At 37.7% G+C, this 14,485-nt stretch overlaps 1 pseudogene; it reads left to right on the top strand.

Moving 5' to 3' along the window:
- The first annotated feature begins 8,769 nt into the window (after positions 1-8,769).
- On the top strand, positions 8,770-9,274 carry LOC134372431 (acyl-protein thioesterase 1-like; annotated as a pseudogene).
- Positions 9,275-14,485: the final 5,211 nt, after the last annotated feature.

Below are 14,485 nucleotides of genomic sequence, written 5' to 3'. Positions count from 1 at the left end.
AAGTGTGTTATTAGTTTCCAAATATATGGGAATTTTCCTTATCTTGCTGGTAAATTTTAATTTAATCCCATTGTGGTCAGAGTACATATTTTTTACTTGAATTGATACATTTATTGAGACTTGTTTTATGGGGAATATGGGCTATCTTGGTAAGTGCTGCATGTTCACTTGAATAGTGTGTATTGTACTCTTCTTCGCTGAAGGATTCTACAGATGTCAACTAGGACAAGATGATTAGTAATGTTATTTAAGTTTTGTGTATCCTTACTGATATTCTGTGTTTTGGCTCTGGTTTTTACAAATTATTTGAAGAGAATTGGTGAAATCTCTGAATATAAAAGTGGATTTACCTATTTCTCTGTTTGGTTCTATCAGTTTTTGCTTCATGTATTTTGAAGCCTTTTTGTTAGGTAAATAAAATTTCCTATTGTTAATGTCCACTTAAGTAGTTCACCTCTTTATCTGTAGTAATATTTGCTCTGAAACCTACTTTGTCTTATAGTGTTAACATGGTTTAATTTTGATTGGATGCTGAATTTTGCCTGTTTGGCTACTAAAAATTTTTGTGTTTCTATAGATATTCTTGATTTTTTTCTGTTGTATGGTTATGTTACTTGGAAACAGGATGATCTTTGGGGATCTTGTTTCTAAGCCTTTTTAGATGGGACTATTGCAACATTTCACATTAAGGCTAATTCCCTTCCCACTACTGAGACATAGTCTTTCTACATTTGCTACTGATGCTTCATGAATTATGAGATTTTTCACTCAAGCGGGTTGAAAATGGGAATTACTCTGATTTCTGTATGAGCGTTGGGAATTGCTCTATGTCATCCTTTCAAGTGATATTTTACTATCCTCTGGTGGTTTTCTCACCTGAATATACAGATTACTACTCAGTTGAATACTTGAGAATGGCCCTCTGTACATCTTTTCTCTCTCCTATACTCTGCTCTATGGACTCCAACTACCTTGGCAAACCTGGACCACCAGCTCTGTCTCCTTAATTCAGGAGGACTTTTTGGCCTCTGCCTGGGCTCTCCATCCTTGCATTAGGGCCTGGGAATTTATTTTCACAGTAACCTGGGACAGTCATGTGACTCACTTCATTTGCTTGCCCTTTCTTGTAGATCATTTTTGTTTGTCTGATGTCCAATGTATTGAGAATCAGTTCCATATACTTTATACTATTTATACTATTTTATTTACTTTTTCTTTTCAAGATAATCTGAACCTCCAAAGCACTTACCTTGAATAAATCAGTAAAATTGATAAACCCCCAGCCATATCAGAAAAAAAAGACAGAAATCACATATTACAAATATTAACAAAGAAGGATGGTATTGTACTGGATACCTTTGAAACATATAATGTGTGATTATTTTAAACAATTCTTTCTCTGTAAATTGAAATTTAGAAAATAGAAATTCACTGAAAGGTACCAACTGACCAGGCTCTCTCAAGAAGAAATAGATAAGGGCTGGCCCATGGCTCACTTGGGAGAGTGTGTGCTGTTAACACCAAGGACAAGGGTTCAGATCCCTATATAGGGATGGCTGGTTAGCTCACTGGCTGAGTGTGGTGCTGACAACACCAGGTCAAGGGTTAAGATCCCTTACTGGTCATCTTTAAAAAAAGAAATAAGTTTTATAGAGATGTGAGGAACACTGTAACAAAGTGACCTTTGTTAACATCACCAATATTGGGAAAATAGACACTATGTATCTCCTAATGTGATGCACTGAAAAGGACATGGTATCACTCTAGTATCCTTGCCAAGAGCACAAAATTAATATTGAGAAAGTGTCATTACAAACCAACTGAAGGAAATTTTACAAAATAATTGGCCTGTACTAAAAAAAATAGCAAAAAAAAGAAACATCATGGAAAGCTAAAGAACTGTTTTAGATCAATGAAAACTAAGGAGACGAGAAATATATGTAAGTATGATACTGGATTCGATTCTGGTATAATTGATATTGAATATGAATAGGTATAAAGGAAATTAATAGAACAGTTGTCAAACTCTGAATAAGGTCTGAATTACATGATACCATTGTATCAATATTACATTTTCTCATTTGGATTGTTGTCCTGAGTTTATGTAAGAGAATGTTCATTGATTTAGAAGATATTCATTGAATTATTCAGTGATTAAGAGGCAAAATGTTACCAACTGACTCTCAAAATGTACAAAAACTGTTTATATGGAGAAACAAAATCTTTTATCAAAGTAAGGATAGAAGGGATTTTTCTTAATCTTATTTAAAAACCTACAAAGCCTATAGCAAATATCATATTTCATTGCCAATTATTAAAATATTTCACTGAGCTTAGGAACAAAAGCAGAATGGTCTTTCTCTGTGCTTGTATTCAATGTTACAATGGAGGTCTTATCCATTGAAATAAGCAAAGAAAATTTAAAGCTATTGGAAAGGAAAAATAAGGCTGTCGACTCTGACTACCTTAAAATATATCCTCAAATGTCACCTTCACCATTAGTCCTACCACATATATCCTACTAAATATTCCAACCCATCCCTGTCCTTTTCTTCATGCACACCTTATTTTCTTCTTTTAGCTTTTCTTTAGGACCCATTACCTTCTAATATAACACAAAATCTAATAACTAAGGTAGATTGTTATTTGTTGGTTTTCAGCAACTCTGTGTTATGTCCCATTAGGGAAAATTTATTTTTATGATTTTTGCACTGACATATTCCATGTGTCTGAGCACAGAAGTATTTAATAAACATTTATTGAAAGTGAAAAACACATTTTGTTCATTTGTACCACTTCAAATATTCCTTCTAATTCATTCACTATCTCTCCCTTCAACTTCAGTACACTTAATTCTCTCCTAAATAGAAACCATATTTTGTGGACAAACCTTCAAGGTGGCTAAGAATCTAGCACAGCCATGTACTCAGCTTCATTTTCTTGTTGGATCTCAGTATTCTCTGATCACCTGACTTTGGGATTATTTTCTTATATTTCACAGGTAAGATTTTCACTAGTTATTTTTGCCACACCTGTTGCAAATGTTTATTAATATTAATAGCTTCCAGTGATATGCACAATTCACAAATATTGTTTCAGAAAGAATCATTCCTCATGCAATTACAGGTGATTTGGTAATCACTTCCCAACTAGGGGATACGATCATGGAGTTTCACCTTTATCTCCGGTTCAGATGACCCCTCTCCACACCTGCACAGATGTTTCCAAGATACCCACTGTCCTACTACAAATGCTAATTGGATGATTAGATATTTGATGATTGGTTAGTTATTACTTATGTCAGATTCTTAGAATGATTTTACCTCATGAAATCGAGGAATAACTATTCTTTGTATAATAGTTATGCTTTCTCATACTGGAACATAGAAGTGAACATTTCTATCAAAGACAGTTATTGAGGAAACCAGAGGATTATGCCACCCTTGTTCACCAGCTTTGGGGCAACCCAACATCTCCCCTCTCTCCTCCCTGTTGCAGTGCTCTCTAACATTTTTCCATTTGTTCCTGAATAAACAAGCTAAACCTCACAGTGTTCACTCTAAAGGCTTCTTGTGATAGGAGTGGGATGTGTAATTAAATAATGAAGGTGAGCTCTCAGCTGCTAAGCAGACACCTGCTGTTGGTGTATTAAGTACTGGTAAGTGTGTTTCTTTTGATGAGGGGGAATGGTGCTAATTAGAGTCTAATAATATCTGTATATATTCCTGTCTTTGGTAGAAGACTTAACCTGCAATTCAAAGAAATAAATATACACCGTTTTTTCCTCATTAGTAGAAATGCAAATCTTATGTAAATGTAAATGTTGATAAAAGATTGTGAGGTTCAGACATTATAAGTATTCAGGAACTTTAAAGTCCACAAGAGCTCCCAATTACACAAAATAAAATTAAACATCCTTAAAAAAAGAAATCCACAAGATATCATTGTAACCCTGGTATTTTAAAAATGCTTTGTTATTCTTTTATTATTATTATTATTGGAACATAGTTGACTGTACATATCTGTGGTGTACAGCATTGAATTTCAATATCTATATACAATATGTGATGTCCAAATCAGGATAATTAGTACATTCAACATTATATAATGTAATAGATTTTCATAGCTCTTACCGATTCCTTCCTTACTCTCCTTCCCCTCCCCCTTTCCCACCTCTGGTATCCACAGTTCTGTTCTCTTTTTTTGTCGTTTTTTTTTTTTTTTCTTTTTTTTTTTCGTGACCGGCACTCAGCCAGTGAGTGCACTGGTCATTCCTATATAGGATCCGAACCCGCAGCGGGAGCGTCGCTGCGCTCCCAGCGCAGCACTCTACCGAGTGCGCCACGGGCTTGGCCCCTGTTCTCTTTTTTTGAAAGCTCAACATATTATTGTGATTGTTGTTTCTTTCTTGCTTGCTTTTTTTCTTTATTTTTTTAGCTCTCATAAGTGAGGATGTGGTATTTCTCTTTCTGTGCCTGGCTTATTTCACTTAACATAATTTTCTCTAAGTACATCCACGCTACTGCAAATGGCAGAATTTCATTCGTTTTTATGGCCAAGTAGAATTCCATGTGTAAATATACCACATTTTCCTTATCCAGTTGTCCGATGATGGACATTTAGGTTAGTTCCAACTCTTGGCTATTGTAAACAGAGCTGCACTAAACATGAGCTTAAAGGTATGCCTTTGACATGATGATTTCCTTTCCTTTGAGTATATACCCAGCAGTGGGGTTTCTACGTCATCTGGCAGTTCTATCTGTTGTTTGAGGAACCTCCACACCATCTTCCATAATGGCTGTACCTATTTATAGTCCCAGCAACAGTGCAGGAGGGTTCGCCTTTCTGTACATCCTTGCCAGCATTTTTTATTCTGTCTTTTTGATAACAGCCAGTCTAAATGGGGTGAGATGATATCTCAGTGTGGTTTTGATTTGCATTTCCCTGATGCTTAGTGGTGTTGAGCATTTTTTCACGTGTCTGTTGGCCATTCATGTATCTTCCTTTGAGAAATGTCTACTCAGCTCTTTGCCCATTTTTGATCAGGTTGTTATTATTATTATTATTTATTTATTTATATATTTATTTATTTTACTGTTAAGTTGTGTGAGGTCCTAGTATATTCTGGATATTAATCCCTCGTCAGATGTGTAGTTTACAAATATTTTCTCCCATTCTGTAGGTTGCCTTTGCACTTTGTTGATTGTTTCCTTTCTTGTGCAGAAGATTTTCAGTGTGATATAATCTCGTTTGTTTATTTGTTCCTTTTGTTGCCTGTGCTTATGGAGTCAAATTCATAAAATCTTTGCCCAGTCCAACTTTCTAAAGTGTTTCCCCTGTGTTTTCTTTGAGGAGTTTTATAGTTTCTGCACATATATTTAAATCATTAATACACTTTGAGTTGATTTTGGTATATGGCAAGAGGTATGAGTCTAGTTTCATTCTCCTAAGTATGGATGTTCAGTGTTCCCAGCACCATTTACTGAAGAGGCAGACTTTTCCTCAATATTTGTTTTTGGTGCCTTTGTTGAAGATCAGTTGGCTGTAAGTATGTGGGTTGATTTCCAGGTTCTCTATTCTGTTCCATTTGTCTGTGTGTCTATTTTTATGGAACCAAGAAAAAGTTAAATAAGAAATCAAAAAATTTCTTGAAACTAATGAAAATAAAGACACGTGCCAGAACTTTTGGGATACTGCAAAATCACTACTAAGAGGGAAGTTTATCACAATAAATGCTTATTGATATCAAAAAAGAGAAAGCTTTCAAATAAACAACCTAATGATACACCTCAAAGTACTATAAAATCTAGGACACTCCAATCCCAAAATTAGTAGATAGAAAGAAATAACTAAGATGGGAGCAGAACTAAATGAAATAGAAACCCCCAAAAAGGTACAAAAGATCAGTGCAACAAAAAGTTGTTTTTTTGAGAACATAAGCAAAATAAACCATTAGCTTGGCTAACTATAAAAAAAGAAGAGAAAAGAATCAAATAACACAAATTAGAAGTGAACAAAAATCTTTTAGAGTTGATAAATGATTTCAGTAAAGTTGCTGGATACAAAGTCAACATGCAAAAATCAGTAATACATTTATACTCCAACAACCAACTAGCAGAAAACGACATCAAGAAAGCTAGCCCGTTAACAGTAGTTGCCAAAAAAATAAAATACTTAGGAATAAGGTGAACCAAGGATTTGAAAGATCTCTACAGTGAGAACTACAAATCACTGTTGAAATAAATTAAAGAGGACACAAAAAGATGGAAAGACATTCCATGCTCAGGATTCAAGCTGCCTCTACCAGAACATATCCAGGATAGCTCCCTCCCTAGAATTCCAAACCTATGAGTCCAGCTACTCAGCCAAACCTTCCACTCTAGGACATCACAGAATCAACATGTCCAAAATCCAATTTCTAATCTTCTCCCTGAAACCTGCTCCCACACCAAATACCCAATCTCCATTCTTCCAGATGTTCAGGGAGAAGAAAAACGTGGACCTCTCAGCATTGGACAGATCATCTAGGCAACAAATCAACAGAGTAATCATTACTCTTTCAGAAGAAGAGAAGAAATCTAGGGTAAGTAGAGAAGGGGGTGGACGGAGAGGGGGATGGGGAGGTATTGGACAAGGGGCATAAAGAATAAGTATGATTTATAACAATATACATGCTAGTAATATTGACTTGATCAACATATGTCAACATTAAACCCCCAAAATATGTATAATCAATTATGATTCAATAAAAATAAATAAATTTTGTTTTCTTACCCATTACTCAGTTCCATGTATTTTGCTATAAACAACAGAAATGGACTAATACACCAACTATGTGAGAATCATTGACTAATAAAGTTTACTTTCACCTGTTTTAAAAATTGGTAAGAATGGGGCTGGCTGGTTAGCTCAGTTGTTTAGAGCACGGTGTTATAACACTAAGGTCAAGGGTTTGGATCCCTGTATCAGCCAGCCTCAAAAAAACAAAACATGCTAAGAATGGAATCACATAATAAGGTTTATTATGCCTTATGTTATTTGCATAATATAGTGTTTATAATTTTACTCATGTATTTGCATGTTTATCAAGATCTTCATTTTTAGTTTTGTATCATATTTCATGGCATAAACATATATAAAATGTATTTACAATTCTCCTGTCGAAGGGTTGTTTTATTTCTTTCTCCATATATTTGACAATTATGAGCATTGCTACAATAGATATACCTGCCATTTTTTCTAGTCTATATAAACATGAGTATCTAGCAGACTGAGGAGCTGGGCCTCTGTTCTGAGAGTAGGGGGAGCCATAGAAGGTTTACTACCAAGGAGGAAGGTGCTCTTACTCAGTTCTTAATAGGATCCCTCTGGCTTCAGAGAATAAAACAGATGGCGGGGGTGAGGGTTCATTGTTTATCTAGTGCTCAACAAATCATATTTTCCTCTGATAAAATTTAGTGACTCATTGATACCAAAGTTACAAAAAGAAAAAAAAAACTGATTCATATTTTATTTTTCTGGTTTGATTTGGTATGTATTTTAAGGTCTTTTTTCACCTGCATTAATTAGGACTACACTTCTGTATTTGTTTTTTTTCTTATACTCAGGTTTTGATATCAGGGTTATGTTGGCTTCTTAAAACATGTTGGAAAGTGTTTGATCCTTCTCTGTTTTCTGAAATAACGTATTATTATGCTATTATTTCTTCAAATATTTAACAGAATTCATCAATGAAACTATTTTAATTATCTTAGTTACCTCTGGGGGAAATTTTAATTTAATGTTTTGAATACATATGGGGTAATTAAAAAAATTTTTTTTGCATGTGAGTTTTCTGTATTTGTGTTTTTGAAAACTATGTGTATTTCACATAGTTGCCAAAACTGTTTGCATGAAGTTGTTTAACATCCTTAATAATCTCTTTCTTATCTCTTGATCTTTACTTCATCACTGGTTATTTGTGTTTTATTTTGGTTTTGTTTAAGGAATATCACTTTTTAAAAATACTCATAAAACTATTTCGAAAACTATTTTTCTTGGTTATTGCCCTTAAACATTACCTATCTACACATTAAAGTTTTCTTATCATACAAATATTGTTTATTCTAGAAAACTTTGAAACTGCAGGCTAGTATATTTTTTTAAAATCAGCCGAAGTCATACTGGCCAGCTGCCCAAAAAAAAAAAAAAAAAAAGCAAAGCCAAAATCATATAAGTTGAAAAAAATGCCACTAAATTTTTAATGCATATGTTTAAACCTACTAAAGCCATGTTAATTAGTTGTATAACATGCTTTTTAAACCCAATTTTATATTATGAACATTTTTACCATATAATTGAAGTATTATGAAAGTGTAATATTCCATTTTTCCACATGTATTTTGAATGTAAATGTGAAACCATATTAAAGTAGACAGATAAAGCTAAGTTGGAATCAGCTAAAGGAAGTGATGGGACTGTGCTATCTCTTAAATCTGTTAGCTCTAAATTCCTTTGATAGTTTTATGGAGACTCCATCCACTCATGGGTTGTAAGCGTGACACATTTTGTTTCTTAGTCAAGAAAAAGAGATGTTATAGTTGTCTTTTAAATTAAGTTGGAGAAGCATTGTCACATCTTAGTTTATATTTAATTTAGGTTATCTCTCTCTTAATACATCATGAGACTTACCTGTCTCTAGGCTTTAACTGTAAATGCATCATATTTATTTATAAAATATGATTTAGCTGCTCTGCCTGGGATGGACACACTGTGGGTGGAGTCCAGTGCATGTGTGGCAATAATATGTTGTGTTCACTTCCCACCATCGTGTCTAGCTCCCAAAGGCATTGCGCTTCAGTGACTGTAAAACGAGAGCATGGATGGGCAGAAGCCTGTGCAGGCATCAGATGTTAGTATGTCAATCTGTCTGTTCACATGCATTGTGATGCCCATCACATTAAATGTAAATATGGCTATGCTGTCTTGGTTTGATAATTCTGACTTCTAAAGAGGATGAATCTGGAATCAGACAGGCAGCAGAAAATGTCAAAGTTTTCATAGATGAAGAGCTGGAGGGAATTCCCTCTGACAGAATTACTTTGTGAGGATTTTCTCAGGATGAGCTTTATCTTTATATACTGCTCTTACAACAGCACAGAATGTGCCAGATGCCCTTGCACTCACTTGCTGCCTTCCACTCCGGATTTCATTTCCGCAGGGTCCTATCAGGGCTGCTAATACAGATATTTCTATTCTCTGGTGCCATGCGATTTTAATTCATTACTTCTCATAATGTTCAACTTTTTATATTAAAAGGCTAAGAGCATTTGGAAATCCAGCCAATCAAAACCCATGGGGCATGATGCACAGTACATGTCAGGCAGATAACTGTGACCTCCACTTAATTGACATTGTTAAGCTTCCCTGCGTAGAAGTACACCAGCCTGACATGTGCTAGAATATAAACCATTGCACATGCCTGACTTTGAAACTTCTGATATTTGCAATGTGGAACTGTTTTGCAAATATATACCAGTGATACCTACTAAACAATGTCTCTTCATGGGAAAATTAAGATCTTTTAAAGTTCTGCCTCTGTGTTAGCGTAATATGACCAAGAATATACAAGTATTAAAATAGGTGAAGCAAGGGCCAGCCCATGGCTCACTTGGGAGAGCGTGGTGCTGACAACATCAAGGCAAGGGTTAAAATCCCTTTACTGGTCATCTGTTAAAAAAATAAATAAAAATAATTAAATAAAATAGGCGAGGCAGCCTGTATTTTTCACCAAATGTAATTCAACAAAACAATGAAATACTGCAAACAACTTTCCTATTACTTCACTTGAAAATCATTAGTATGTTTAATGAAAATTTGTTTAGGTATAAATCCAAAATTGCTTAGTAAGGATTCAGTGTCTGTGTCTGTATTTTTACATATATGTGTGAAAATATATATGTAATGATTGTAATACATGGAAATAAGGTGATATTACATCATTCCTAATAATAGAGATAATGGTTTTAAGTGTCAATAAATAAGATTACTGCTTTACTCAATTATCGGCCTTTTTATTTTTCAGAGCAGGCTTTTTGTTTTTGTTTTTCTGATATCATTTGTGCTTAATATTCTTTTCTCACCTCTAGAAAAGTAATGTATTCTATCTTTCATATCCTTCATGGCAGACTAAATATCTGCTATATATATATCTGCTGTTAAGAAATGCTATAACTTGACCTTCTAAATCTCAGACATATGGTACTTAAAATATATTTATATTTATATAAAATAGATATCACTTAAAACTTGCTGCACTACTTGTTTCTTAAACTGTACCTTGGTCCAAGTTTGGAACTATTTAGTTAAGATCTTCAGTTTACAAAACAAAGATCATTCAGTGACTTTATTTTTCTGTAAGCAACTGAAAGAATAATCAGGTCATATTCTAGTATATCATGAAATATTTAAGATTTTGATTTTAAAATTTATCATTTCCAAGATGATTTATTCTGAGATGATTCTACTTGTAGCTTAGAGTGGAAATAAGTTTTCTTTTCAGCAAGTAATTATTATTTTTGTTACAAGTATCTGGTTGGGGTGTTATTTTTTTTTTTTAAGGGAAATCAGATTTAGAATGGTTTTCCCTAAATATTCTAAAAATATTTTATAAGACATTACATAATATTATTCACCAAATTTAAATTCTGAAAATGCCTTAATACTCCTTCTTTATACATTTTATATCTATCTGTTTATGTTTCCTTTTTGGTTATCTTCTCATCTGCAAGGGAAGTGGAGCTGGTAGAGTCAGACCCCCTCACCTCATATCCAGCTGGGTATGATTCAGCACAACCTCCGTAAACAAGTTACGTAAGGGTGGAGTTAGTGTGCACGCAACCTGTGTAACCCTTTGCTCATTGCTGCTGTTGTGTACTTTTCGGTATGGAAGGCAGCCGCTCTGAACCGCTGGTCGGTGAAGCTAGTGTCTGAAGAGTAGAGCATGGCCACTTTGCCGGCAACTGTTCAGGTTTTCTTTTGCTTACCTGATTCAGGACTTGCGGATGGGGTAGAGGGGTCTGTGAGCCAGCCCGACAATTGGTGTAGTTGTCATCAGGATTCCAAGCAGGTAAGGGAGACACTAGCCCCTCGGGAGGTGGAGGAAATGTGGCTACCCTCGAGTATGTGGTACCCGATGGCCACTTTCCTCTTGACTGAGGTCTGGCTGTTGTTCACTGTACTACAAGTCAGCATGACTGGGCACTCCGTGAAGTGTTGCAGCTTTGAGGTTTGCAGCAGAAAGCAGACTTGTTGGAAGCGCAGGTACTTGTTCTGGTGGCTGAAGTACAGCAACAGGTCACTCCTGCTTCCAGCACCGGGGATGATGATGAACCTGATGGTGAGTTGAGGGAGAATGCATGTCCCCTGGCATGACCTGTTGTGCATCAGAATCTGAAGCATGAACAGGCTATAAGACAAGGTGGACAACGAGTAGTCAACCCACAAGTGACCCAATTCACTACTTATGTCCCCTATACTCAAGTTGAGTTGGTGGACGACAGTTTTGCCAGAAACAGGGCGAACCCCTAGCTGCTTGGCTTTTGTGGCTGTGGGACCTAGGGGTGGATGGCATGATGTGCTCTGGTGAGGAGATAGAAAAGTTAGCCTCTATCACCATGCACCCATCCCTGCAAATGCAGCCATCTGGACCATGTGGACAAACACCGGAGAACTGCCCAAAACTGTGAGTAGGTGGCAAACGTATGCCAAGCTGGTTCAAATAATTCAGGAGCTGGGAATGTGACAATCCAGGCTTAATGTGAACACCCATGGCCCAGACAATGAACGCTTTACAGGCAGCATGAGGGACATAGTGCTGCAAAATGCTCCCTCAACATCCTTTAGGCCACTGATGGTCATACTGGCCCCATATGTTGGTCATCCTATACCTGAAGTGACAACCATGATGGCCAGCCTGGGCAAGGCAGATGGGAGGAGATAAGCAAAAGGGGTCCAAAAGATGGTGAAAACTAAATCCCCAAGAAATGCTTGGGATTTTACCCTGAAGGGACCGAGCAAGACCAGCTGTATGCAGATGTGGTTTGACTTGCTTATGGCAGGACTTGATAGGAAAAAATTGACCGGCAACCAAATGTGGTCTCGTTTGCCTTGTGGCAACAATTGCTCCCCGAACAGCATTTCACTAAACATCCGGAAACAGTTGGCAAGGTATGCCCAGTGAATTTAAAATATTTTTTGGTTACTTCTGCAGAGGTGGATGGGCAGTTCTCTTTTGGCTAGAGACCAGGCCCAGATGCTCGTCTTTTGGGGGCAGATGAGGACCAGAGGCCTCCTGTTGAGCTGGTAGTACATTGTTCTGAGACAAATGTACAGCGTGTGTTAGCATTGGTAGACACCAGTATGGACTGTAGCTTGATACATGGCAACTCAGATAAGTTTCTAGTGGCCACAGTGAATGCTGATGGTTATGGAGGACAAACTATACTGTAACTATACTGTAATAGTCAAAGCTGTGTCACTGAGCACTGGGCGATTGTCTCCTAGTGTATATACTGTGTATGTATCTCCTGTACCTGAACAGATCTTGGGTTTACACCTGTGAACAACGGTTGGAGAACTCCAGCTGTGGATATGGACAGTAAAGCCTGTGCTCAGGGACATGTCAAGCATGATCCACAGGTGTTACCCAATCCAAGGTGTGTGGTTAATATGAAACAGTACTGCCTGCCAGAAGGACATGCAGAGATAGGTGTCACTATCTTGGAGCTGGAGAAGGTTGGCATCATTCATCCCGCACCTAGTCCTTTTAATGCCCCAGTGTGGCCAGTGGGAAAACCTGATGGCACATGGATGGTGACTGTGGACTATTGGGAACTGAACAAAGTGGTTCCTCCTTTGCATGCAGTGGTGCCTTCGGTTTACAACTTGACAGATCAGCTGACGACTCAGCTAGGAACATCATTATGTACTGGACCTTGCAAATGCTTTTTTCTCTATCCCAATCTCAGCTGATAGCCAAGGTCAATTTGCCTTCCCCTGGGAGGGAAAGCACTGGACTTTTCAAGTATTGCCCCAAGGCTGCCTGCATAGCCCAACCATCTGTCATGGTTTAGTGGCTGGGGACCTAGCCAGGTGGACTAGGCCCAGCATGATTACAATGTTTCATTACGTAGATGATGTCTCACTAACCTCTGATTCTCTTGCAGATTTAACCAAGGCTGCTCCAACGCTGCTAGGTTATTTGGAACAATATGAGTGGGTCATATATAAGGGTCTTACCCTTTGGATATGTACTTGGAAATATCAGCAGTGGCTGGTAGGTCACCGACTCCTGTGGCGACAAGCCATGTGGCAAGAGTTATGGGAATTAGGGCATGGAAAAGAAGTAAGTCTTTTCCATGTCACAGGACATCCCCCCTTAGCCAGTCCAGGCAATGATGAAGCTGATGCACTGGCTAAGGTAAGATGGCTGGAGAGAGCTCCAGCAGTTGATGTCGTTGGGTGGCTACATTGGAGAATGCAGCATGCTGGCTGCAAGACCATGTGGTTGATGGCTCACCACGTGCTGCATAAACCCAAGAAAGAATGCCCGATGGGCAGATGTACCCTTGATGGCTCGCCAGGTGCCATGTGCAGATAGGCAGAAAACCCAAGAGGAGGATGCTCCTAACATGGTGGCAGGTGGATCTTGTGGTATCACTTCCAAGATCGGAGAACTACAGGTATATCTTCACAGCCATTGATATGGCTATTGGTCTTCTGTTTGTATGGTTTAGTAAGGCCCCAGACCAAGTAAGCACTAATAGCCTTACAGCCATGTACGGTCAGCCCTTGGTCATAGAGAGTGATAATGGAACCCACTTTACTGGACATGAAGTACAGAAGTGGGCTTCCCAGTTGTCCATTCAGTGGAAGTTACATGTGCCGTATCATCCCAAGGAAGTGGGATGACTGAAGTGTACAATGGTCTTCTGAAAAAGGCACTAAGGCTATCTGCCCAGCCCCCATCCCTGAAAGGGTAGACATAGCAGTTATGGCCAACAGTCAGGATCTTAAATGAAAGACCTGGCAAGGGTGGGCCCTCTCCAGTGCAGGCTCTGTTGCATAGAGCCACAGCACCTGTTCCTGCAACCATTCTTTCCAGGATGGTAAGTTGGCATGTGTTCTGCCAGAGGGATGAGAACTCCCTCTATTGGTGCCAATAACATTTTTGTCTTTTCTCCCATGGTATTGTGGCTGCAGGCCTAGAATTGACTGGACACATACATACGATCATGTGGTCAATGTGTCGGTTGCTGAATATGCACCAAGTTTCCCACCAGTGTGGTGGCAGGATTCCTGTGGAAAATCACCCCAATGACAACTACTAACCGGATATGTGTATGGGTGGGGTTTTCGTGGCTAATAGTTGAAAGGATAGAGCAATGGGGACAAGCCTCAAGGTGTACTGAATGTACAATAAGTGCGGAGGTTATATGGATGAAAG

The sequence above is a fragment of the Cynocephalus volans genome, chromosome 3, assembly GCF_027409185.1.
Source record: "Cynocephalus volans isolate mCynVol1 chromosome 3, mCynVol1.pri, whole genome shotgun sequence".
Lineage (NCBI taxonomy): Eukaryota > Metazoa > Chordata > Mammalia > Dermoptera > Cynocephalidae > Cynocephalus > Cynocephalus volans.
The sequence above is the reverse complement of the archived record's forward strand: the minus strand, read 5'-3'. Positions and strand labels throughout refer to the sequence as shown.